The sequence below is a fragment of the Lactuca virosa genome, chromosome 9 (assembly GCF_052849685.1).
Source record: "Lactuca virosa cultivar CGN04683 chromosome 9, Lactuca_virosa_CGN04683_v6, whole genome shotgun sequence".
NCBI lineage: Eukaryota > Viridiplantae > Streptophyta > Magnoliopsida > Asterales > Asteraceae > Lactuca > Lactuca virosa.
This window is the reverse complement of record NC_136434.1, coordinates 22,092,893-22,117,198: the sequence shown is the minus strand read 5'-3', so window position 1 is coordinate 22,117,198 and position 24,306 is coordinate 22,092,893. Positions and strand designations below refer to the sequence as shown.

The following is a 24,306-nucleotide window of genomic DNA, read 5'->3' as shown; positions in this document are numbered from 1 at the left end:
AATACTTTGAATGTTTGAAATAAAGATAATTGGTGTCTTGATTATATTAAAAATGAAATTTTTAGCTTATGGTTTTCAAGATGTTACAGATGTTAATAGGACCACCCAAAAAGATAGGGTGACAACTACTTGCTTTTAAGTCTCTCAACTATACAAAATACATGAATGTCCTTATCAAATTTAGTCCTGTTCACTAATATTAGCCATGTAAGGCTTAACGGTGTTCTACTTATTTGTCGGCGACAAGGTGAGGTGGCTTGCTTTACTGCCGGTAAACACTACCTCCTAACATCTTTTTTTTTCCGATGGTAAATTTCATATGTAATACTACACCAATGGAAAATTATGATATCTCACTATTGATTCGTCAATGAGAATTTAAGTTTTTATTTTTATTTTTATTTCATAGGTAAAAAAAATATCACTATACCCCACTTATAGGTAAATTGTGGCAAAAAATGGTAAAATCCTACGTCGCGCGTTTGTGTCATATTTTTACCATGGCAAAACAACTACCAAAGCCTAACAACATGTAGCCTTATCAAATTGTAATGAGGTCATCAGTACGTGAATCCTAAATTTTTGTATCCGTCTAGACTATCATTCCTTATAAATATGAAGTTCTGGTTATGATTCCAAAGTAAGAAAACAAAATACAAAACCATATCAACATGGAAGATTTTACTAAATTTCTACTAGTTATAGGTCTTTTACTTTTGGTTCTAATATTTCATTACAAAAGAAGCAGAAGAAATAACACAAGAAAAGGCAACAAACTAGTAGCTCCAGAACCATTAGGGGCATTACCTTTTGTCGGCCATCTTCATTTTCTACGAGGTTAAGCTCCTCTAGCACGGGTGCTTAGAAAAATTGATGATGAATACAAACCGGTTTACACTCTACGCCATGGTAGTCGTCAAGAACTTGTTGTGAGCAGTTGGCAAATGGTCAAAGAATGTTTTACCACCAATGACCAAAATTTTGCAGCTAGGCCGAACATGGAAACCAACCGGCACATGGTTTATAATAATGTTGGTTTTGCACCGGAATCAGGACCATATTGGCGAGAGATCCGAAAGTTGTTCAGTTTGGAACTCTTTACAAGTCATCGTCTTGAAAAATTTAAGAATGTTCGTAGCTCAGAAGTGACAAACTTCATTAACGGGCTCTCCTTGTTTTCCCAAAAGAACGCAAACAAAGCATCGGTAATAGACATGGGCAAGTGGTTTGAGAACATAACGTTTAATATAACTATTAAAATCTTAGCCGAGAAGAGATTCTCTATCACGGGTAGCAGTGAAGGTAACAACGAAGACTTACGTGTACATGAAGCCATAAAGAAAGGGATGTACCTTATGGGCATTTTTATTGTGTTTGAATTATTTTCATATCTGGAATGGATGGATATTGGAGGGTATATGAAAGCTATAAAGCAAGTGGCAAAAGAGGTTGATGGAGTTATTGGAAAGTGGCTTGATGAACATGTTGAGAGGAGAAAAGAGTATGATGGTGAAAAAGAAGCCGACTTCATGGATGTGATGCTCTCAACCCTGTCAAAAGATGCTGAAATGTTTGGCCATGGGCGTGAAACCATCATCAAGGCGACAACAATGGTTTGTAACTAAGTTTTGCTCTCTATATTACTATATTTAATCGTCTAATGAAAGCAATTGCTATTTTTCATGTGTTATATATTAATAAGAGCATCCACAATGCATAGTTTAATGAGAGAGTTGAATGAGGTGACATGCCTAATTGACATTCAATGGATTAAACTCTATCATTGTGAGATGCCTTTTTGGCATTCAACAGATATGAAGTTCAATGGTCATTAAACTCTTCAATGAGAAAAAGGAAACCTTTTAACTATTAAAAATATATTCCATTGAACGTTATAGAGTTCAATGGATTGTAAAAAAAATAATGTAGAGTTATAGAGACAATAAAATGATGATGTGTCAATCCATTAAACTCTAATAAGTTTAATGCATTATGGATGCCCTAATGGTTAAACAATTTCCATAGGCTCTCATGTTTGGGGGTTCAGAAAGCACTGCTTCGACACATACATGGGCACCCTCTTTACTACCGAACAACCCTCACATCTTAATAGTTGCCCAGAAGGGGCTTGCTATGGTTATAGGAAAACAGAAATGGGTCGAAGAATCAGATATAAAAAAAACTAAAGTGCCTATGTTGGGTCAAAAATATGGTTTATACTTTGCCTTTCTAGGAAAATGTATTTTTATGTCTAGGACCGTAAACAGCTCAGTGTTTACGGTCATATATGTGTTTACGGTCAGGTTTACGGCCAGGTAGTGTTTACGGCCGTAAACAGGTTTACGACCGTAAACCCTGTTTATGGCCCAATAGGTGTTTACGACCGTAAACCCATTTATGGCCGTAAACCCAGTTTACGGCCCAGTCGAGTATATATAGGGGTGAGGGATGTGAGGAATAGATTGATGAACGTGAGAAGAGAGAAACTAGAGAGAAGAAGAGAGCATCTTGTGTGTGTGAATCTATTGTAAGGAACTTAATTCTAATCATATCATTCAAGATTCATATTATTCTTCTTCTCCTTCTCTTCTATTTGATCTGACATCATCCAATTGATTGGGATTCCGCACCATCAATTAAATCTGATTGATACACAAGCATATTTGGGGACTTACAATTGGTATTAGAGCAAGGATTGTATCAGTCAATTTTGTCAGATCTGGAGCTTATTTTATCTTATTTTCAAAATATTTTTGCGTTTTTGGATAGATCTCTGAAAATTAAGGGGGGTTTCTTCTTTGCATTTTCATAAAAACGAGTTTTTGATTGAGTTTTGGAGCAAAAAATGGTGAAAAACGTTGTTTTTTCGCGAATCTGTTGAAGGTTTACGGCCTTTGAAGGGTTTACGGCCGGAAACAGTTTACGGTCGGCGGCGGCGGCGGCGTTTACGGCCCAGTAGGGTTTCCGGCCTCGCACCTCAGCCTCGCAAGCAGCATCGCCTTAATAAAAATAAGGAACGATTTTGAGGGTGACGGGGATAGAACCGGCGACCTCTAGTTCAACAAATCCGCGACTTACCAACTCGGCTACCCAATCCTTGTGTCTTTCCTTCGAAACTTAATTCATAACACGTTATTCTCGGTTCCAATTTCGCCAATTTGACACTTTTAACCCAAAAACTCAATTTCTTTTATTTTTAAATTCCTTTTTCATCCAAAATATAAAAAAAAATTAAATGAATAAATAATAATAATAATAATAATAATAATAATAATAAATAATATTTTTTAATTTTTGACTTTCATTTTTAACTTTTGTCTTCAAAAATTTTGACTTTGACTTTCAAGTTTGACCCTTGACTTTAAACTTTGACTTTTTCGTTTAATTTTTAAATTTTCAAATTTAGCTTTTCGGTTTGACTTTTAAGTTTGATTTTTCAAGTTTGACTTTTGAGTTTGACTTTTTAAATTTGACTTTTAAGGTTGACTTTTGAGGTTTATAGTAAAAGGGCATTTTTAAATTTTTGTTTGACGTTTAAGTTTTATTTTAGCTTCGAGTTGTGCTTTTAATGGCTTTTGAGATTAACAAGGGAATTGAAGACATGAAAGAGAATCGTCAGGATATGTTAAGACAAAATTTTAACATGTTCAACTACATTCCCGGAGAAACCCTGGAAGCTCAGTTGCAGCGATTTACCACACTCACTACTGAGATGAATATAGCTGGGATCTTCTTGAACAAATCTGAGATAAACAAAAGGCTACTGAATTCACTTCCGAAATCGTGGGATATTAACGTAGCTGTCATTAAGAAGACAAAAGATCTCAATCGTCTTAGTATTGTTGATGTAATTAAAGAGCTTGATGCTTTGAAATGTGGAAAAACAATGAGTTCCACAAACATCCCGGCCAATGAAGTTTCATGTACTCCATCTTGTGAAGATACGATTAAAATTCTTCGTGAACATAATGATTTGCTAAAAAGGGAAGTCGAGGACCTAAAATACGAAGGATATCAACTTAGGAAAGGACAGAAACCCCTGAAGGCTGAATTAGAAGCAAAAACCAAAGACTTTAGGAAGCTTCAGGAAGCGTATAGCAACAAGTGTGAAAATTATGACTATATTAAGAGACAACTTGCTGCTGTAACTGAAGAACTTGACACTTTGAAAATTAAGTGTGGAAAAACAGATGTTAGTTTCAAAAATTATACTGCGTCAAGTCAGACAGTCGAGTCCTTATTTGAAACCCAATTAAAATTCAAAGATAATCAAAACAAGGGTATAGGGTATGATAGTGTTCCTCCACCTTTCAATCATAACTACACATACATCCCTATGACACAGGAAGAAATTGACAAGGAAGCACATCTTCAATATGGAAAACCAGCTGGATTTGTGTCAGGAGGTATTCAGGTTGAAAATACTAATGTTTCTACTTCATGTGCAGGTAAAGTAGCAAAAGATGAGAACAAGGAGAACACTACTGAACAAACCAATGACTCCTTGAACTCAGAATCTGTTGCTTTGAATTTTGTTACTCCTAACAAACCTGCCGTTGAGAAATACAGGCCTCCAATTCCAGCACAACAGAGTGCTTGTTGCAAGTGTGCACGTGGGATCAATAAGAGACAAGGCATGGATACGCCACCAGGGGCAGGAAGAAACAACATCCCATTGAAGAAAAAGACTTGTTTTCACTGTGGAACACCTGGACACATTGCCCGAAACTGTCCAAATCGCGCATACGTTCCTTACTACGCACAAGGCTGGCAGAACGCGCCAAGAGGGAGATACTCCAAAAGAAACCCCTCAAGGTCACGTTCAGACCATGATGACTGGAACGTGCAGAAGGCCAAGAATCCAACTCCAGAGGTCAAGAAGGGAATGCCGGCCAAGAAGCCCAATCCAAGAGATGCTCCACTGAAACAAAGACCGGTTAGGTCAAAGTCATCTCAACGGCCGACATCAAAATCAAAAGCAAGTACTGAGCCAACCATCAGATCGAAAAAGAAATGGGTTAAACCCAACTATAGATGGGTACCAAAGGTTCAATCTCCCAAATCTCCTAATGCTTCTAACGTTTCTTCATCTTCTGTTTGTGATAAACAGGACATGTCGTGGGAGAATGTTCCTTGCAAAGATGACAAAGGTCGACCCAGTTTCAAAATGGACTGGGTTCCAAAGACCAACTAATCTCGCTCTGTGTCGGAGCAGCTATGGAGGCATATCATCAGAATTCGGTTTGTTGGTAGTGGCTGTTCCTGGCACATGATAGGGGACATCTCTCAACTGTACAACACTCAGAACATTGTTTGGGAGTATGTGTCCTTTTACGGGAAAAGAAGAAAGGAAGAGATCACAAATGGGGTTAGTGCTTAATGACATGAAGAATTTTCGGATCTGTTCTGAGATTATGTGTGTTGTTCTCAGACCTTCTGGTTGCAAATTCAATCGGTGAATTACGGTTTGCGCTTTCTTCTTTATACTCCTGAGTTTTTCGTAAGCTGATTCTCTTTAAAGACTAATTTTTGTTTTAGGATAGTTTAAATTTGCGCATTTACTTTCGTTTCTCTCCTATGCACAAATTTAGGGGGAGAAATAAAAACAAAACAAAAATTTTAAAATTTTAAAAATCCAAAAACATTAAAAAAATCAGAAAATCCAAAAATATGGTGTTAATGAAATGTGCTTGAGGGAGATGTTTTGGGAAGTGATATTATCAAGTGATAACAGGCAATCTGAGTCTGCGTAACATACCCAAAATTGAATTGTCTATGCTCTGGGTTTGATGCGTTGGTAGGCACGAAAGATTCTAAATGGACATGACTAGGCAGAGTTGAACTTAAGGAATTCATAGACTTGACAAATCTTGACCTAGTTAGATCCGTTTAGCCTGACAATATGACGCTTGGATAGGTTGAGCAGGGAGATATATATGGGAATCTACTGGTCACATTAAAGAACCTATACTTGGAACCGTGGATTAACTTTTCCTCGATGTGCGGATTCTGTCCTTAATTCCGGTATTGATGGGGTGACTGGTGAATTCCGATAAATTAGGTCTGTAGAAATTTGTTTTCTTTCTCTATCTTTCTGTTAGTCATATGTTACCTCCTCTGCGTGACTCAAGATCCGACCTGGACTGTAACATATGCAGCTCTATTTCTCTGCATCCTCTATCTATGCAATTCTTTCTATCTGTTAGCTATATACTGTCTCCTTTGCGTGACTCATAATCCGACCTGGTACACAGTATATGCATCATTCTACTTCTCAATCCCTCTAAAAACTTCAGTTAGTCATATGTTTCACCCTCTGGGTGATTGGAAGAGATCCGACCTGGGTGTATAACATATGCATTCTAAATCTATATTCTCTCTTAATAATTGTCTGCTCACCCAATGTAAGGAGTATTCTGGAAGTCCTTGATTACTGGAGCATATCAGGAAGCGGGAACCATGTTCTAGTACAATTAAAAATTTAACACTTACAGATTGTCTATAGATCTCGCTGCTCAATTTAGGTGGACAACAATATCCCTGGTCGTCGTCAGCTGAATGGTCCTTAAGAAATATTATCTAGGAACTTAGGATCACTTTGTCTTATAGTTAATAGTATGTCCTAATTTTGTCACAATTTTGCGTGTTTAAGTGGACCACAATACCGGCGATTGACCAGACAAAGACGTGAAGATAAAAGGTACCGACAAGCGGATAAAGGCTGTCTAAAAACTTTGATCCCAAATCACTCTTAAAGTTAGATATCATTTTTATTTTTGTTAAATTTGTTCATAGTTTCCTTCTAATTTAAATATTAGGGGAGATTTAAAAAAAAAAAAAAAAAAAAAAAAAAAAAACCAAACAAAAATCAGAAAATTAAAAATCCAAAAATAGTGTTATTTTTGTTTTATTTCTTTTTCAGAAAATATGAAAAATCCAAAAATATTGTGTGCTAAATTTTTCTTTTAGTTTTGTTTTTGTCTTGAAAAGTGAATTCAGGTGAAGATGAAACTCATGGAGTTTGTGTCGAAGATTTCTGAGCCAAGGCTTCATCCGTGATCATCGAAGAATTTCATTCGAAGGAGCAAGAAATGAAGATTATTCTTTCAACATTCAATCCTTCAACCCCAGAAGAAAGGTCAAGCTGACTTGAAGATTATGTGACAGATTGCATTAAAGCCTCCTCAATCAATCTGCTGCTATCTTTGTACCTGCTGAAGTGATCCAGAAGTTTAGTTCTCTCTGATATTCTCTCTGAAGATTCTCAAGCTGAAAGCGCTATCTTTCAAGAATCAGTACAAAAAGCCTCCTCACCCAATGTGCGTTCAATGTCAAATCTTGAAGAAATGCCCAACTGCTCAAGATGAAGTCAATTATTGAAGATTCATCATGTTCATCTTGAAGTCGTGAAGAATTTGAAGATTAAAGCTGAAGCCAAGCTCCCAATGAAGATTATCAAGAAAAGCCAGCTACTTTTTAGGGGGAGCTTGTTGGGTCAATTAAGAAAAGAAAAGAAAGCTATAAACCAAGGGGGAGATTGTTGGGTCAAAAATATGGTTTATACTTTGCTTTTCTAGGAAAATTTATTTTTATGTCTAGGACCGTAAACAGCTCAGTATTTATGGTCATATATGTGTTTACGGTCAGGTAGTGTTTACGGCCGTAAACAGGTTTACGACCGTAAACCCTGTTTACGGCCCAACAGGTGTTTACGACCGTAAACCCATTTACGACCGTAAACCCAGTTTGCAGCCCAGTCGAGTATATATAGGGGTGAGGGATGTGAGGAATAGATTGATGAACGTGAGAAGAGAGAAACTAGAGAGAAGAAGAGAGCATCTTGTGTGTGTGAATCTATTGTAAGGAACTTAATTCTAATCATATCATTCAAGATTCATATTATTCTTCTTCTCCTTCTCTTCTATTTGATCTGACATCATCCAATTGATTAGGATTCCGCACCATCAATTAGATCTGATTGATACACAAGCATATTTGGGGACTTACAGCCTACAAGCCATACTGAAGGAAACTCTCTGAATGTACCCACCACGTCCCTTGGCAGCACCTCATGAGGCCATAGAAGACTGCTATATTGGGGGTTATCATATCTCCAAAGGGACTCGTCTGATTGTTAACGTATGGAAGCTACATCGCGACCCATAAATTTGGTCGGATCCTCATGAGTTTCGACCAGAGATGTTTCATGAGGAACACTCGAATTTAATTACCATGGTCAGAACTTTGAATATATTCCTTTCTGGAAGGAGAGTCTGCCGTGCAATCACATTTGCTTTCGAAGTTGTTCACTAGACACTTGCTCGGTTGCTTAAGGGGTTTGATTTGTCACACCAATGGGGAAGCGTGTGGATATGAGCGAGGGCTTGGGCCTTTCCTTTCCTAAGGCGAGGCCACTTGAAGTGATTATTACTCCTCGGCTTTCTCCAAAGCTCTATCAAAACCTTTAAATTCGATCAATGGGAGTATAGATGCATGATGATGCTACTTATGTCATATTTACATATATAAGAAATAAGACCGCGTCAATTTACCTCGGTGCTCATTGTATATTGTAGAGTACTGTTGTATATAACGCTATCGTTTATATATATATATATATATATATATATATATATATATATATATATATATATATATATATATATATATATACCTTATAAATAACCGCCACCAAAACATTTTAAGTCGTACAACCTTTATTGCGATATTTACAATCAATTTCTGCACCAAAAGTATTAAATCTTATCTGGTCAACAAGTTATTGAATTAAGCATGTTTTGAATAGGTCTTCGGCTGTTATCTTCGTATTGAATTGGTCAAAGATGAAGGGGTATTCCTTATTATCTGGTAGTTGAATCGGTCAAGTTGGAATGCTCTATAAAGCCTTCATCCACTCACATCCATTGTCACCCCCTAAACTCCATTGGTGGATCTGGACTCAATGTATCATTTTGTTCTCACTCATGGCCGGCGATTTATGGTTTTATTTTTGCGGCCTCCTCGAATAAAGAACACGCCGGTCTCGACCCTGTGCATTTTCATGAAACAAAGTACCGGAAAAAATAACCGCCACCAAAACGATTATGATTTAGGTTCTTAACGACTTTCTCGCCATTTGCTTCTCAAGAATAATGTTGTATGGGATGCTTCATAGCTAACGAGAAATCTTCTAGGAACTGCTCTCTCACACTTCACATCGCACATTGCCACCATCTCACACTAAACCCGATATCTCCCTTACTTTCTCTGTATAAACCCTAACACATCACTGTCCTCTCTTCATGTCCAAAACCTCTTCTAAGTTTCCAAAATTTTGATTCGATTGTTATCACTATTTGTAGGTGTATGTATTTATTTGTATATATCTGTATCACTACAACTCACCCTATCTACACCTCCATCACCATCTTCTACTATTTCTTACCTTTCTCTTTCACTCAGCATCAATACACCTAGAACACAGTTCCAATTGTGGTTTCGATTTTAGATAAAGATGTACAAGAAAAGATCTAGAAATCGATAAGGTTTCACCTCTCTTTCAAAGATTTAGATTCTTGTGTAGATAAAACTCAAATGCTTAGTTCATTCAAAAAGGTTTTACAAGAAAGAACATAAAGATAAAGATGTTTCATCTGGATCTTCATCACCTTAAAAACCTGATGGTTAATCGCTCTTTACCTATACAAAAAGCGTATCCTATAGTTTTTTATTTTATCTGGTGGTATAGTTTATTTCATCACAACATCGATTTTTTTATTTCTTTGAGTATGTTGGTTTCTATATATGACTTCCCTTATATACGATTTCAGTACCCAAACCATTCATCCCCAAACAAATATCGTCAATTTGCTGTCATCATCTGTTTGTATATGCTTCTTCCTCGACAAACATCCTTGGTACTCTATCTGGACTCAAAAAAGGTAAAAGACCCTGATTACCTATCTATCAATACCACCAACGTTGTTGCTCTCTTCTCGCCACCAAAAATGAGCTCTTTAATATGAACATCAATGCATCTTTCACTATTGCTCTGCCCCCTTAATCCAATTTTTCCCTGGTCCATTGAACACCAACACCATCATCTGTGCTCTTCCTTTTCGCCACCGCCACCACCATTGTTTTGTAGATGGTTGCTCTCTATGTTAACCCTAGAAGAAATTTCTCCCCAAAAGTAAAAATCATATATTCTCTTCTTTTTATTTTTTATTTTCCTCCTCATTGATTCTAATTTCATGTTGATTTTGTATTTTTGATTTCGCAGGTAAGGCATTCTGTACATCTTTGCAATAAAAAAAAATAATTCTTGGATATGCTTATGTTTTATTCCTACATAATTTTTATCTCTTTTATTTGTAAAGATTTTCATTTACAAAGAATATACAACAAGTGAAGAGCTTCTTGAATCTAAATTAGTGTTTATTTGCTTCATATGCTTCATTATGGTTTTTTGTGATAATGTATGGGCACTATCATGACGTCTCCTCATCTAGGCAAAATATCTTTAATCCGTCTTCACCCAGTTAGATGTTAATCCCCTGATGCCTTAGTATTTATATGTCAATTTAAGTTTTCTGTTTTATTTGTATTTTTGATGTTAATATCCTGCTGCCTAAGTATTTATATGTCAATTTAAGTTTTCTGTTTTATTTGCATTTTTTATGTTAATATCCTGCTGCCTAAGTATTTATATGTCAATTTAAGTTTTCTGTTTTATTTGTATTCTTGGGTTTATTAGTGTTCCGATTAATTTGTTGTGTCTGTGATTGTTTCTTTAAGGTGAAACAGAGTGTAGCTATGAAACAATTTGGAAGCTACTTATGCGCAAACCGGGAAAAAGCAGGTATGGAAGTTGGGGTTTGGTATATTCAACTAATAGATTATTCTTTTATCTGAATCTCATATTCAATTATAATTTATGAATGCTTATGTTAATTGATCTTTTGGAAAAACTTTTCCTGTACTTACATGGGAAAAATGTAACTCTTATTGTCGTGTACAAATGGGCTGTTAAAAAAACAGATATTTTTTCATGTGATTATTATTACATAAACCTTCTACCAAAAGGAAATCATTTTTGTAGTAAAAGCTGCCACATACTTGAGATTTTTGGTTTGGGATCACATGAAAGAGGCAACCAACGTAATGAGTGCAATCTACATTGCATTATACAATTTGATCAAATGCTTTCTTTTGTGAATATACGGGATTGCCCTTATCTTTTTCTATTTTTTTTTCCAAAAGCGGGATCCTGTATATCGGCATCCATGTCCTCAGAAATGTCGTCTTGGAGAAATAGTAAGGTGCTTTCATTTGTTTATTAAAGGTACTTTCAATTTTTAGTTTTTATTTTTAGTCTAATTACAAGAAAGAGCAAGGTATTTTCATTTCATTATTCTTTGTTACATCTTAAGTATATTTATATGTTTTTTAATTTTCTTTTTAACCTTTTTAGCTATTTGAAGTAGTATCGAAGATAGTCCCACCTTATCCATAACATGTTTCATTTTTTGTTTTTTTTAATTAGTTTTCTAATAGAAAAATATTCACTTATAAAGGTTAATATGGGACATGGAACAGAATGACCAAACTCCTGCTATTTCAAAGTACCACATGAAATTCAAATTTTTTGGTTTTTTATTTAAGAAATGAAACTAGGAGTTTTTGAAGTGTTATTGTTTTTTTTTATCTCCAAGTACAATGCCTTTTCAAATTATATTGTGTATATGTGTGTTTAATTTTTGTGCTTGCATCTTCCTTTCATTTCTTATTCTTAATATTTTTTTTATCTTAATAAAGCACTGTACTGTAGTTATATTTTGTTTGTTGGTCATAAGGGGCTATCTTGGTTTACATATGATATCCCCTTTGCATTTTGGCTGCCAATTCCTTAAGAATATTGTGTTGCATTAAGGATGATCACAATAGTTCTCAAATCTGATTGTTGAAACCACATGGTTCATTGTTATTTTACGATGGTTTATTGATTCCAGGGCACGAAGTTTTAGTGCTCCAAAGTTTAAGTTCAAAGTTCAAAGTTCGTTGCTATTCTTAGTGGTTGTAAAATTCGATCCTCACAAATGGTATTGGTATGTATAATTTTTTAAAACAACCACAAAAATATTTGGTAAAATACATGCTTAGTAGAAGCTAATGAGAAGAAATTTTGTTTTGTAGGGATATCTTAGGAATTGGGGTTTAAATACTAAATAATCACAAATCATTTATTAACTCCTTTTGAATTTTTTTATAAGCACATGTTTCTTATATTAGTTTCAACCGTGAATATATAATATATTTTTTATTTTAACCCTTAACATACTTAGCGAATAGGTTATGTTTATTTAATTTTCATATAATAAAGACAAAAGTGATCCAAAACAATAAGGTTTTTTTTTTAATTACTGATTTTTCAAAAAATATTGTTTTTCTGATTTCTTATTTTGCACACCCTCAATAAATAATCATATACTAAAACTAGAGCAATTGATGATAACCGAAAGGAAATTATTGGCCATCCATTGCTTTATACCGGAAAAACGAAAACATCAATATACTTTAAAAGGGACATTTCCGAATGAAAAACAAACATTGAAAAGAAACCGTCGAAAAGTTACTTGTGTTGAAATATAACATGTTTCCTAATGGAATTAATTGGCGCAAAAATTTCATTATGTTCGTCTGAAGATGACATGTTCCCATGTAAACTGAAATGAAAATAAATTTCAATTCGATTATGTTTTGCAATTACAATCAACAAATCCAGGGATAAACAATTCCAAATGTAGGTATTTATCTTTCAAAATTAGTTTTCTTGCATTGTCAACTTTATGTGGTGTTATCCATAGGATATCATGTGCCAATTCAAAAGCATTAATAAAGTTTGATAAACAATTCAACGATAAAGTAGTCTATACATCAAATGTGTTGTATAAAGAAATGTTACACGATTAATAATGCACAATCAATCATGTGTTCATGTATATTTGTAAAGAATATCAACTTTTAATTTTTAATTTTTACTGATAATTATTTAGATGTAATAATCCATTTGTGCAAAAGAACTAATCGCCTCTAGAAACTAATTTCTTAAAAAACTATTCTCATCCGTCGCTTGGCGCGGGTAAACGGCTAATATATATATATATATATATATATATATATATATATATATATATATATATATATATATATATATATATATATATATATATATATATATTAAAAAAATAACAGTCCTTTATATTTTCAATTTATATATTTAAAAAAAAAATTAGGTCATTTTTAGTCACTGATTTTGGATGTTTTATTTTGGTCATTATATTTTGTTTAAGCTATCATTGGTCATGGAACTTTTTTATTTTGTTCATTTTGGTCATTATAACCGGGAATATCAGGTGTATAATGTCAAACGATGTGGTCAAGGTTATATGTAACGCCTGTTCTAGTATCATTTAATTTTTGAGTTTTTTTTAAGGTTTTGTACCGGGACTCGACGAGTTGGGGAGCCCAACTCGACGAGTAGAGATCGATTTTAGACGTGGGACTTAGGGTCTACTCGACGAGTTGGAAGGCCCCAACTCGACGAGTAGACACTGTAAAGGAAAACCCTAATTTTTAGGGGTTTGTACCCTATTTAAGGAACTTTTGGGTCATTTGTGGCCTCCCTCATCGTCCTATCTGTCAAGAGAGAAACCCTAGCCGCGCTTTAGTGCCTTCTTTAGTATGTGTGAGCTTTGGAGAGTGAATCTTGTGCTTTTTTAGATCCAACATCCCTATATGTTTGTATGCATGGCTTATATGGTTTATGTAGCTTTTATAGTTAATATGGTATATGTGATTATGTGGACTGTGTGGGGTATGCTCTGGGGAACTCACTAAGCATTAGCTTATAGTTTGTTGATTTGTTTCAGGTATATTTGAGCCTAAGGGCAAGGGAAATGCTTGATGGTGGGGCATGCACTCTTCGGCATTGTTTTGATGGGACACTCTGATATTTGAAATAAAATGTCGATGTTATGGATTTTGAAAACAATTGTCATTGAGCTTTCACATTTTATGAGAATGTTTTGGTTAATTAAAAATGAAAATTTTATTTGATAATTTGGGTCGTTACATTATAGTTAGTGATTGAACTTTTATGGGTGTTTTATTTTAATCATTATACTTTGTTTAAGCTACCATTGGTCACTGAATTTGTTTATTATTATTTTTTTTCATTTTAGTCGCTCTATTTTTTATTATCATTTATTAAAAAAAAAACTATTATTTTTTCCTTTTCTCTACAACTAAACTTTTTACATCAATTATTTAGAGTAAATTATATGAATAATCCTTGTGAGTTAAGGTTGGGTGCATATTTAGTCTTTAACTCTTTTAACTCGACCACTCCTAATAACTTTAAAAAAAACTATTTTTCCATTATCCACCCCATCACTCTTGTCGCTGGTAGAAACACACCAAATCATCATCAATAACAGGTTTTATTCCCCGTGGAAAGTCTCCGTATCATGTGGCCCAAAGCAGAAAATATTTTGATACATATGAATTAATTAAAAACAGTAACAAATCTACTTCTTCTTCTAAAAGCCCGAATCAGGGGACTTGCTCATCCTTCAATGCACAAGGGCTATGTTTTGTACGAAGCAATTGAAAATATGAAACATGCATGCTCAGGATCACAATGATTATTCATATAATTACTTTAAAATAATTGATATAACAAGTTTAGTTATGGAGAAATAGAAAAAAAATTATAGTATTTTTAATTTTTTTTAAATGATAATAAAAAATAAAGTGACTAAAATGAAAAAAAATAAAAAAAAAGTTCAGTGATGAATGGTAGCTTAAACAAAGTATAATGACTAAAATAAATCACCAAGAAAATTTCAATGATTAATTATAACATTTACACCGGTTAGAATGACCACAATGACCAAAAATAAACAAGTTCAATAATCAATGATAACTTAAACAAAATATAATGACCAAAATAAACACTAAAAAAAGTTTAGTAACTAAAAATAACTTAAACCCTTAAAAAATACCAATCCTTTATATTTTCAATTTATATATTAAAAAAATACCAATCCTTTATATTTTCAATTTAATTACCAATCCAGTTTTAATTTAGAGAAATTAAATACTATTCATTTTTTTCTGTCTATCTTTTTATTCATATAAATGAAGACAAATATTATATTTTTGATAAAATTAATAATATTTTAAAATAGTTGTCATCATTTTATATGGTTAGAAAGATTAATAGGAAAACAAAATAAAAAGATATTTCATTTCTTTTTAATTTTTTATTTAGCTTAAGCTATATTTGGTTAATCCTTTATTTTTAAAAAATTATGTTTTATTAAAAATACAATCCTACGTCGTTATATATATATATATATATATATATATATATATATATATATATATATATATATATATATATATATATATATATATATATATATATATAGGGCTAGGTTATAATATGGATGGACAACTATTGTGCGGACGTGTGAATAATGTTATTCTATGAGAAGTACTAAAACAATAAGTTGTTTAGTAATGTGAACACGTTCAACCTCACACAATTATTGTCATTTCCATGCATTCTTACTAATTTTTATTCATTTTTGTTCTCACGCATCGTTCTTCACTAATTTTCATTCTTACAGAATACGACTCAATAAACATCCTGACAACATTCTGACAGAATGAGAATAATAAAAAAAAAAGTCTATAATAACCTTATACACGATTTAATTAGTGAGAATCCATGATAATGACAATAGTTATGTAACATTGAAAGTATTCAAATTATCAAACAACATATTTTCTTTATCATTATCAAAGAATAACACTGTCCACATGTCCGTATAATAGACGTCAATCCACATTTGAACCTAGCTCTCTCTCTCTCTCTCTCTATATATATATATATATATATATAGATATACATATATATATATATATATATATATATATATATATATATATATCACACAAAAAACATTTAATGTATAATTTTTATAATGTTTACAAATAGAAATATTTAATAATAGAAACATGATAAAAAAAATATAAAAATAAAAGTTGAATAGATTTTATAATATCACACAATCATATATTAGGTGTTACTATTATTCATTATTAGGTGTACCCTAATACTAATCAAATCAATTAGCGTTTGATCAAATAAAATTTCTAAAATATTTTATTTTTAATTTTTGTTATTGTACTCTCTTTCTTACTTATTATACGCCCTTTAATTTGATTTTTTATTATTTTGTTGTTTTTTTCCTTTTCTTATTATTATTATTATGATGATGATGATGATGATGATGATGTGAAACACTATTTATTGCAAACATACAGAGTGTTATCATTAATTTTATAATCAGACAAAGTTAGTTGACGTGCTTCTCGCTAAATGTTGATCGTAAAACATCACTAATCATGTAGTTATTACTATAACACCTGTCCACAATGGTTTTATATAGTTATTTCTAAGCATGTTTCCGACGAGAGACTTTTTTTTTTTTTTTTTTTTCGGATCAAACTAAATCTAGGGGTGGGAATTTTTGGAGATATCCTTCTCCAAGTCTTCAAGAGGCAAATTGTGTTATAAAGTATAGATTGATGGATTGGTAGGTTCTCTATCAACAAATAAATAAAGGATGTGTGATGGGCTTTATATTTAAAGATTGAAATAAATCATTGCATAGGGCTTAAAAAAAGATTAGAGATCAAACTCATAAAATACTACAAACCACATAGACCATTCGTGTAATTTCCGCCAATAATAATATAATAATAATAATAATAATAATAATAAACAAAAGAATAAAAACAAAGACAAAATATCAAATCAAAGGTGCAACTATCAATCAAGAAATATATTAATAAGCTACGACCCTGAATTTACCTCCATTACCCTTTCATTATTAGCATTTTCCCCCAATTTTCTCTAGTGTTATCAGTCATCTCCACTTTATGGTTCCCATTTGTCTTTGTCATGGGTATGAATAGATTGGCATAATATTTACATAATCAAAATTTTGATTTTGCACTGCTTTGCTCATCATTTTCTCATCATGATTCATTAATGTTTAATATTTCATTTTGATATATATATATATATATATATATATATATATATATATATATATATATATATATATATATATATATATATATATATATATATATTGCCACGTCGTGGGACTTGATCACCACGTCGTGACCATCAGAGGTTCAACTCTCAATTAACTTATTTAAATTACCTAAAAGGAACATACCCGAAAGTTGACGTTATAATTCTCCCCCACTTGAATGAGACTTCTTCCTTGAATTCCTCAACTGCAAATAACTATGGGTAGTGCTTTCGTATCTCTGCCTCGGGTTCCTAAGTCTATTCGGAACCTTTCTGATGCTACCACTGAACTTTGACCAATGGAACTACCTTGTTGCGTAAGGCCTTCATTTTCCTATCCAAAATCGACACTGGTCTCTCAACATAGTTCAGGCGATCATCAACTTGAATATCATCTAAAGGAACCACTACTGACTCATCAACTACACACTTCCGTAGCTGAGAGACATGAAAGGTGTTGTGAATCTGACTAAGCTCCTCAGGCAGATCCAGTCGATAAGCTACCCTGCCAACCCTGGAAGTCACTCGAAACGCCCCAATATATCGGGGCCCAAACTTGCCCCTCTTCCCGAAGCGTATTACACCCTTTCAGGGTGACACCATCAATAAAACCATATCGCTAACTTGGAACTCCAACTCAGATCGACGTCTGTCAACATAACTCTTTTTCCGAATCTGAGCTGTCTATAACCTCTATCTGATCTACTGAATAAGTTATGTCGTCTGGAGAACTACCTCAGTCTTTCCCACGACCCTATGACCAACCTCCCCTAAAAGAATGGGGTACAACATTTTCTCCCATAAACAAGCTCAAATGGTGGCACACTGACACTAGAGTGATAACTATTGTTGTAAGAAAACTCAGCTAGGGGAAGGTAGGAGTCCCAACTCCCACCGAAATCTATGACACAAGCTCTCAACATATCCTGAAGTGTTTGAATGGTCCAATCACTCTGGTCGTCAACCTGCAGAGGATAACCAGTGCTAAAATTCAACCTCGTACCCAGTTCATCATGGAACCTCTGCCAAAATTAAGAAGTGAACTGAACATCTCGATCATATACAATGGAAACCGGAACACCATGCCAAGCGAAAATCTTGCGTACAGACATTGGCCAATTTCTTGGCCGAGGTGCTCTCCCGAATAGTTAGAAAGTGGGCACTCTTGGTCAGACGATCCACTATAACCCATACCGCATCAAACCCCTTAGCCGTCCGTGGTAACTTGGTGATGAAATCCATGGTGATCTGTTCCCATTTCCACATGGGAAACTCCAATGGCTAAAGCTTTCCATGCGGCCTATGGTACTCGGCCTTGACCATCCGACAGGTCATTCACCTCTCAACATACTAGGCTATCTCCCTCTTCATTCATAGACACCAATAACTTTGTCTCAAATCCTGATACATCTTGGTGGCTCTAGGTTGTATCGAAAATCTGGACTTATGTGCCTCCTCTAATACAGTCTACCTGATCCCGCCAAATTCTGGTACCCAAACCCGACCACATCGGGTCAATAATCCATTGCTATCGGTAGAAAACCAGTCGATCGCACCCCTGATTCATTTCGGCTTCCAATTCTCCTTTTTGAATCCCTCGGCCTGAGCCTCCCTAATCAAATCCAAAAGTGACGAATTGATCGAAATCCTTATACATAAGCTCACAGCAGAACAACTAGCCAAATTGCGACTCAAGGCATCAGCGACCACATTCGCTTTCCCCAAGTGATACAGAATCTCACAGTCATAATCCTTGACCACGTCAAGCTACCTACACTGTCTCATGTTCATATTCGGCTTATCCATGAGATATCTCAAACTCTTTATGATCCGTGTATATGGTACACCGAACCCCATACAGATAATGCCGCAAAATCTTGAGGGTAAACACCACCGCTGATGGATGCATCATAATATACAACAAAATCCTCATCACCCTCAGGGAGAGTCAACATTGGGGCCTCACATAACTTTTTTCTTAGTGTCTCTAATGCAGCCTGCTGCTTAGGCCCCCAACAAAAATCCACACCCTTCCTCATCAGAAGATTGAGGGGTACAACAACTTTGGAGGAATCCTGAATAAATCTATGATAATACCCTGCTAAACCCAAAAAACTCCTGATCTCTGAGGGAGATTTCGGTTCCTCCCACTGCATAACATCCTCAATCTTGGCCGGATCAACCAAAATCTTGTTTCGGTTAACGAGGTGTCCCAAGAACTGAACCTTCTGTAACCAAAACTCACAGTTCGAGAACTTGGCATACAATTGTTCCAGCCTCAAAACTCCCATAAGCTCTCAAAGGTGCTCCTCATACTGCTCCCTGGTCTTGGAATAAACCAGGATATCATCAATTAACACAATAACTGATCGATCGAGCATCGTACATCACACTCGATTCATCAAATCCATGAATGTCGCAGGAGAATTGGTAAGCCCAAACGACATCACCACGAACTCGTAATGACCATAACGAATCTGGAACGTTGTCTTCTCCATGTTCTCCTCTCTAACCCTCATCTGATGATACCCTGAACTCAAATCAATCTTGGAGAACCAAGATACACCCTGCAACTGATCGAAGAGGTCATCAATCCGCGGGAGTGGGTAATGTTTCTTCACCATTAACTTGTTTAACTCCCGATAATCAATACACATACAGTGAGACCCATCCTTCTTCTTCACAAACAAGATCGGTGCTCCTCAAGGTGAACTGCTTGGTCTGATAAACTTCCTTCCCAACAGCTCTTGAAGCAAAGAGGACAACTCATGCGTCTCTGGTGGTGCTAATCGGTACAACGCCTTAGAAATGGGGTCGCATTAGGGACCAAATCGATCCTCAACTCAACCTTTCTCTTAGGAGGCACACCAGGTAATTCCTTCAGAGACACATCTGGGAACTCCCTGACTATAGGCACATCCGAAACCGAAACCTCCTTTCCAACCCAATTGTCAACCATATATGTGAGGTAACTCACACACCCATGCTGCACATACTGTCGAGCCCTGGCAACAGAACAAAAGGCTGATCCAACCCTGGTACCCTCTCCATAAATACTCAGTTCTCCCCCACTTGGGGTTCGAACTACCACCCGCTGACCCTCACAACTAATCATCGCACCAAACCTACTCAATCAGTCCATTTCTACTATCATGCACACATCCCCATGGGGATAAGGATTAGATCGATCTGGTAAGACACCCTAAAAATGCTAGATGCAGAAACCCTGTGCTCATTGGCGATGAAACTTGCAACGGACACTCCAAATCTCTGAGAGAGATATCAAAATTCCTACTGAAAGACTGATGCACAAAGGACCGACTCACACTCAAGACAAAAAGCACAAGGGTAGGCAAGGAATTCACTAAGAAGGTACCTAGAAGAATCATAAACATAAGAATATATTAAGATAATTTTACAAAATAATAAATGAAATACCAGTAACGACGTCCAACGCTGCATTGGCCTCCTTTTCTATGACCTGGAAAGCACAACCTCATGCCCTTAAGGGCTCTGCCCTGACCTGGCGTCCATCTCTAACCCTGAAAGTAGTCAGTACAGGTACCTACATAGGCCTGGTAGCGAGTAAAGGACACTGGGCCTTCATATGGCTTACCTGATCACAATGGTAACAAATCTTGGTGCTCGGTACTGAGGCCTGTTGGCGATAATCCTTTACCACCCGGGGAAGGCCAACGTGGTGGCCGATGCGCTTAGCCGCAAAGCGACGCCGATCAGAGATATCGGCATGCGGTTGGCAGTAGTGACCCCATTGTTGGAGCAGATCCGAGAGGCCCAGCAGGAGGCTATGAAGGAGGAACATCAGAAGAGTGAGCGTATAGTGGGTCAGGTTTCCTCCTTCGACTATGACAGCAGGGGATTATTGACACTACACCGCAGGGTGTGGGTTCCATACCTCGGAGGCGTGCGGCAGGTTCTGATGGAGGAGGCGCATAAATCTCGATTCTCCATTCATCCCGGGGCGACGAAGATGTATAGGGATCTTCGTCTTGATTATTGGTGGCCCTGCATGAAACGGGATGTAGCATGGTATGTGGAGCGGTGTTTGACCTGCAGGAAGGTCAAGGCCGAGCACCAGAGGCCACACGGCAAGATGCATCCGTTGGATATTCCCCTGTGGAAGTGGGAAGATATTACTATGGACTTCATCACCAAGCTTCCCAGGACCGCGCGGGGAGTGGATTCCATATGGGTCATCGTGGATCGGTTGACCAAGAGTGCCCATTTTATACCGATCCAGGAGAGCATATCCGCCGAGAAGCTAGCTGATATTTATATTCGAGAGGTGGTGGCTCGACACGGGGTGCCGGTCTCCGTGATCTCTGACAGGGATGTTCGGTTCAGTTCCATGTTTTGGAAGAAATTCCACGACGAGTTGGGTACTCGTCTGCATTTCAGCACCGCCTTTCACCCGCAGACGGATGGCCGGAGCGAGCGGACCATCCAGACTCTGGAAGATATGTTGCGGGCGTGTGTGTTAGATTTTGGATCTAGTTGGGATACTTACCTTGTATTGGCTGAGTTCTCCTACAACAACAGCTACCATGCGAGTATCGATCGTCCTCCCTTTGAGATGTTATACGGGAGGAAGTGCAGGACCCCGATATGCTGGGGCGAGGTTGGCCAGAGGGTCATGGGGAGCACCGATGTAGTGCTCAAAATGACAGAAAAGATTCAGCAGGTCAGGAGCAGACTTCAGACTGCACAGAGTCGGCAGAAAAGCTATGCCGACAAGCATCGTTCAGACCTGGAGTTCCAGGTCGGGGATATGGTTCTCCTGAAGGTGTCTCCTTGGAAAGGCGTCATCTGATTCAGGAAGAGGGGCAAGTTGGGCCCCAGGTATATTGGACCTTTCAAGGTCATAGCCCGGGTGGGCAAGGTGGCGTATCGGCTGGACCTGCCAGCCGAACTCGGTCAGATTCATAGCACCTTCCACGTCTCCCAGCTACGGAAATGCCTGGTGGACGACTCGGCAGTGGTGCCCCTAGAGGATATTCAGGTTAATGACAACCTGAACTACATTGAGCGGCCTGTGGCGATCCTCGACCGGAAGTCGAAGGATCTGAGGAACAAGAAGGTCGAGCTGGTGAAGGTGCAATGGCAACATCGGAAGGACTCGGAATGGACGTGGGAGCCGGTGGACGAGATGATGGAGCATTATCCAGAACTCTTCCAGGATCGAACAGCAGACTTCGAGGACGAAGTCTAAAATAAGCGGGGGAGATTTGTAGCACCTGGTTCCTGGTATGTATTTTATTCTAGTATCTTGCATTTTGGCCTTGGACTCGGCGAGTTGAGGTCCAACTCGTCGAGTCGGAGCGTGTTGGACACAGAAGTTTAATGACATATTCGACGAGTCCGCGCCCGGACTCGGCGAGTAGGCGCTGTCCGGACAAAACCCTAGATGAGGGTTTGCACCCTATTTAAACCACTTGTTCAGCCTCCCTTTCGTCCCCAATGCTTCCAGAACTCCCCTTAAGCAAACCCTAACCGTTTTTTAGAAGAGCTAAGGCATTTTTGGTGGATCTTGCTAGTTGTGACCATAAGGAGGAAGGGAAAGGCTTGAGGAAACAAGTGAAGACCAAGGGAACCCGAGTTTGTGCATCATCCACAGTTCATTGGAGGTATAAAGCTGTAACCTTGCTCTTTCATTTGTTAGATCCCTTTTGGGGAGATTTAGGGCTTTTATAGGCCATTTTTGGTGACCAACCATGATTGCAAGCATGGTTGGGGGTTGAGACTTCAGAATCAAGCCATTAAGGGAGTCACAAGGCAGTTAGGGGTTGCTTTTGCACCCATCTAAGGTCCCATGCATCATAAGAGCTTATTTTATGACCTTTTGAGCTCAAAGTCCCATGCATGCACGTAAAGTTTGTAACTTTACCTGCTAGAGCGATTGAAGGAGCTTAGATCTACCTTTTGGTCAAGAGTTGTACGCTAGAAATCGAGAAATGAGACTTGGTCATGCCCGACTCGACGAGTCGTTCTTGGGACTCGGCGAGTCCGAGGCAAAACTCCCCTTTTCTGTTATGGTTTGAAGGAACCCAGTTGAGTTCTAGAAGGGTTTTTAGCGGGTCCAAGGGAGTGACCCAACGTATTGGACTTAGCCTTAGATCTGGAGTTCATGGGACTCGACGAGTGCGAGAAAGGACTTGGCGAGTCCAAGGCAATCTCCTTACAGTTGAAGATGAACTCGACGAGTTGTTCATGCAACTGGGCGAGTCAAGGACAGGATTTGTTTATCAGATGAAGGTGAACTTAACGAGTTGTTCATACGACTCGGCGAGTCGGATGAAGATTCATTCGATGTTCATAAGCAGGAGAACTCGTCGAGTCGTTGCTGAACTCGACGAGTAGAGTCGTGGATAAGGACGGGTAAAGAGTTAGGGACTCGACGAGTTGGCGGCCCAACTCGACGAGTCGGGTCAACTGGAAGTTGACTTTGACTTGGACTTGGTTAGGGGTAAAATAGTCATTTTACCCTAAGAGTAGATATCAGATTCTAACTGAGTGTTTTGTGGGATTATAGCCGGAGGGTTACCGGAGCAGCAGTCAGCCAGTTGCCGAGCAGTTTTTAGCAGTCAGCCTTACGAGGTGAGTTACCTTCCAGTAGCGGTGGGTCTACGGCCACAATGCCGGCCCACCAGTAGGAGTTGTATATTAGATGATTGTCTTTGTGATATTCATCTAGGTTTGCTACTACCTGATATGTTATGTGCTAGTATGATATGATGTTTTATGCCAGTAGCAGTAGGGGAAATAGTCCCTAAGATTTCCGGTCGATAGGGCCAAAGAGGGGTAGTCATACCCCGTCATACTAGATAGAATATGATTAAGTGATACATGTTTTGTGGTAGTAGTAGAGGGGTGAAATAGTCCCCGGTATCCGGTCGTCAGGACCGAAGGGGAGGCCAGCACCCAGGTATGCTAGGCAGTATCCGGTCGACAGGGCCGAAGGGGAGGCCAGCACCCAGATATGCTAGGCATTATCCGGTCGACAGGGCCGAAGGGGTAGGTCGGGCACCCAGATATGCTTGACAGTATATGCATGATATGTGATTTTATGGTATGTGGTACGATGGGGGAGCTCACTAAGCTTTGTGCTTATAGTT

At 37.2% G+C, this 24,306-nt stretch overlaps 1 pseudogene; it reads left to right on the top strand.

Annotated features, from left to right (window-relative positions):
* Window positions 1-671: 671 nt before the first annotated feature.
* Window positions 672-8,468, top strand: LOC145139010 (dimethylnonatriene synthase pseudogene; annotated as a pseudogene).
* The last annotated feature ends 15,838 nt before the right edge of the window (window positions 8,469-24,306 follow it).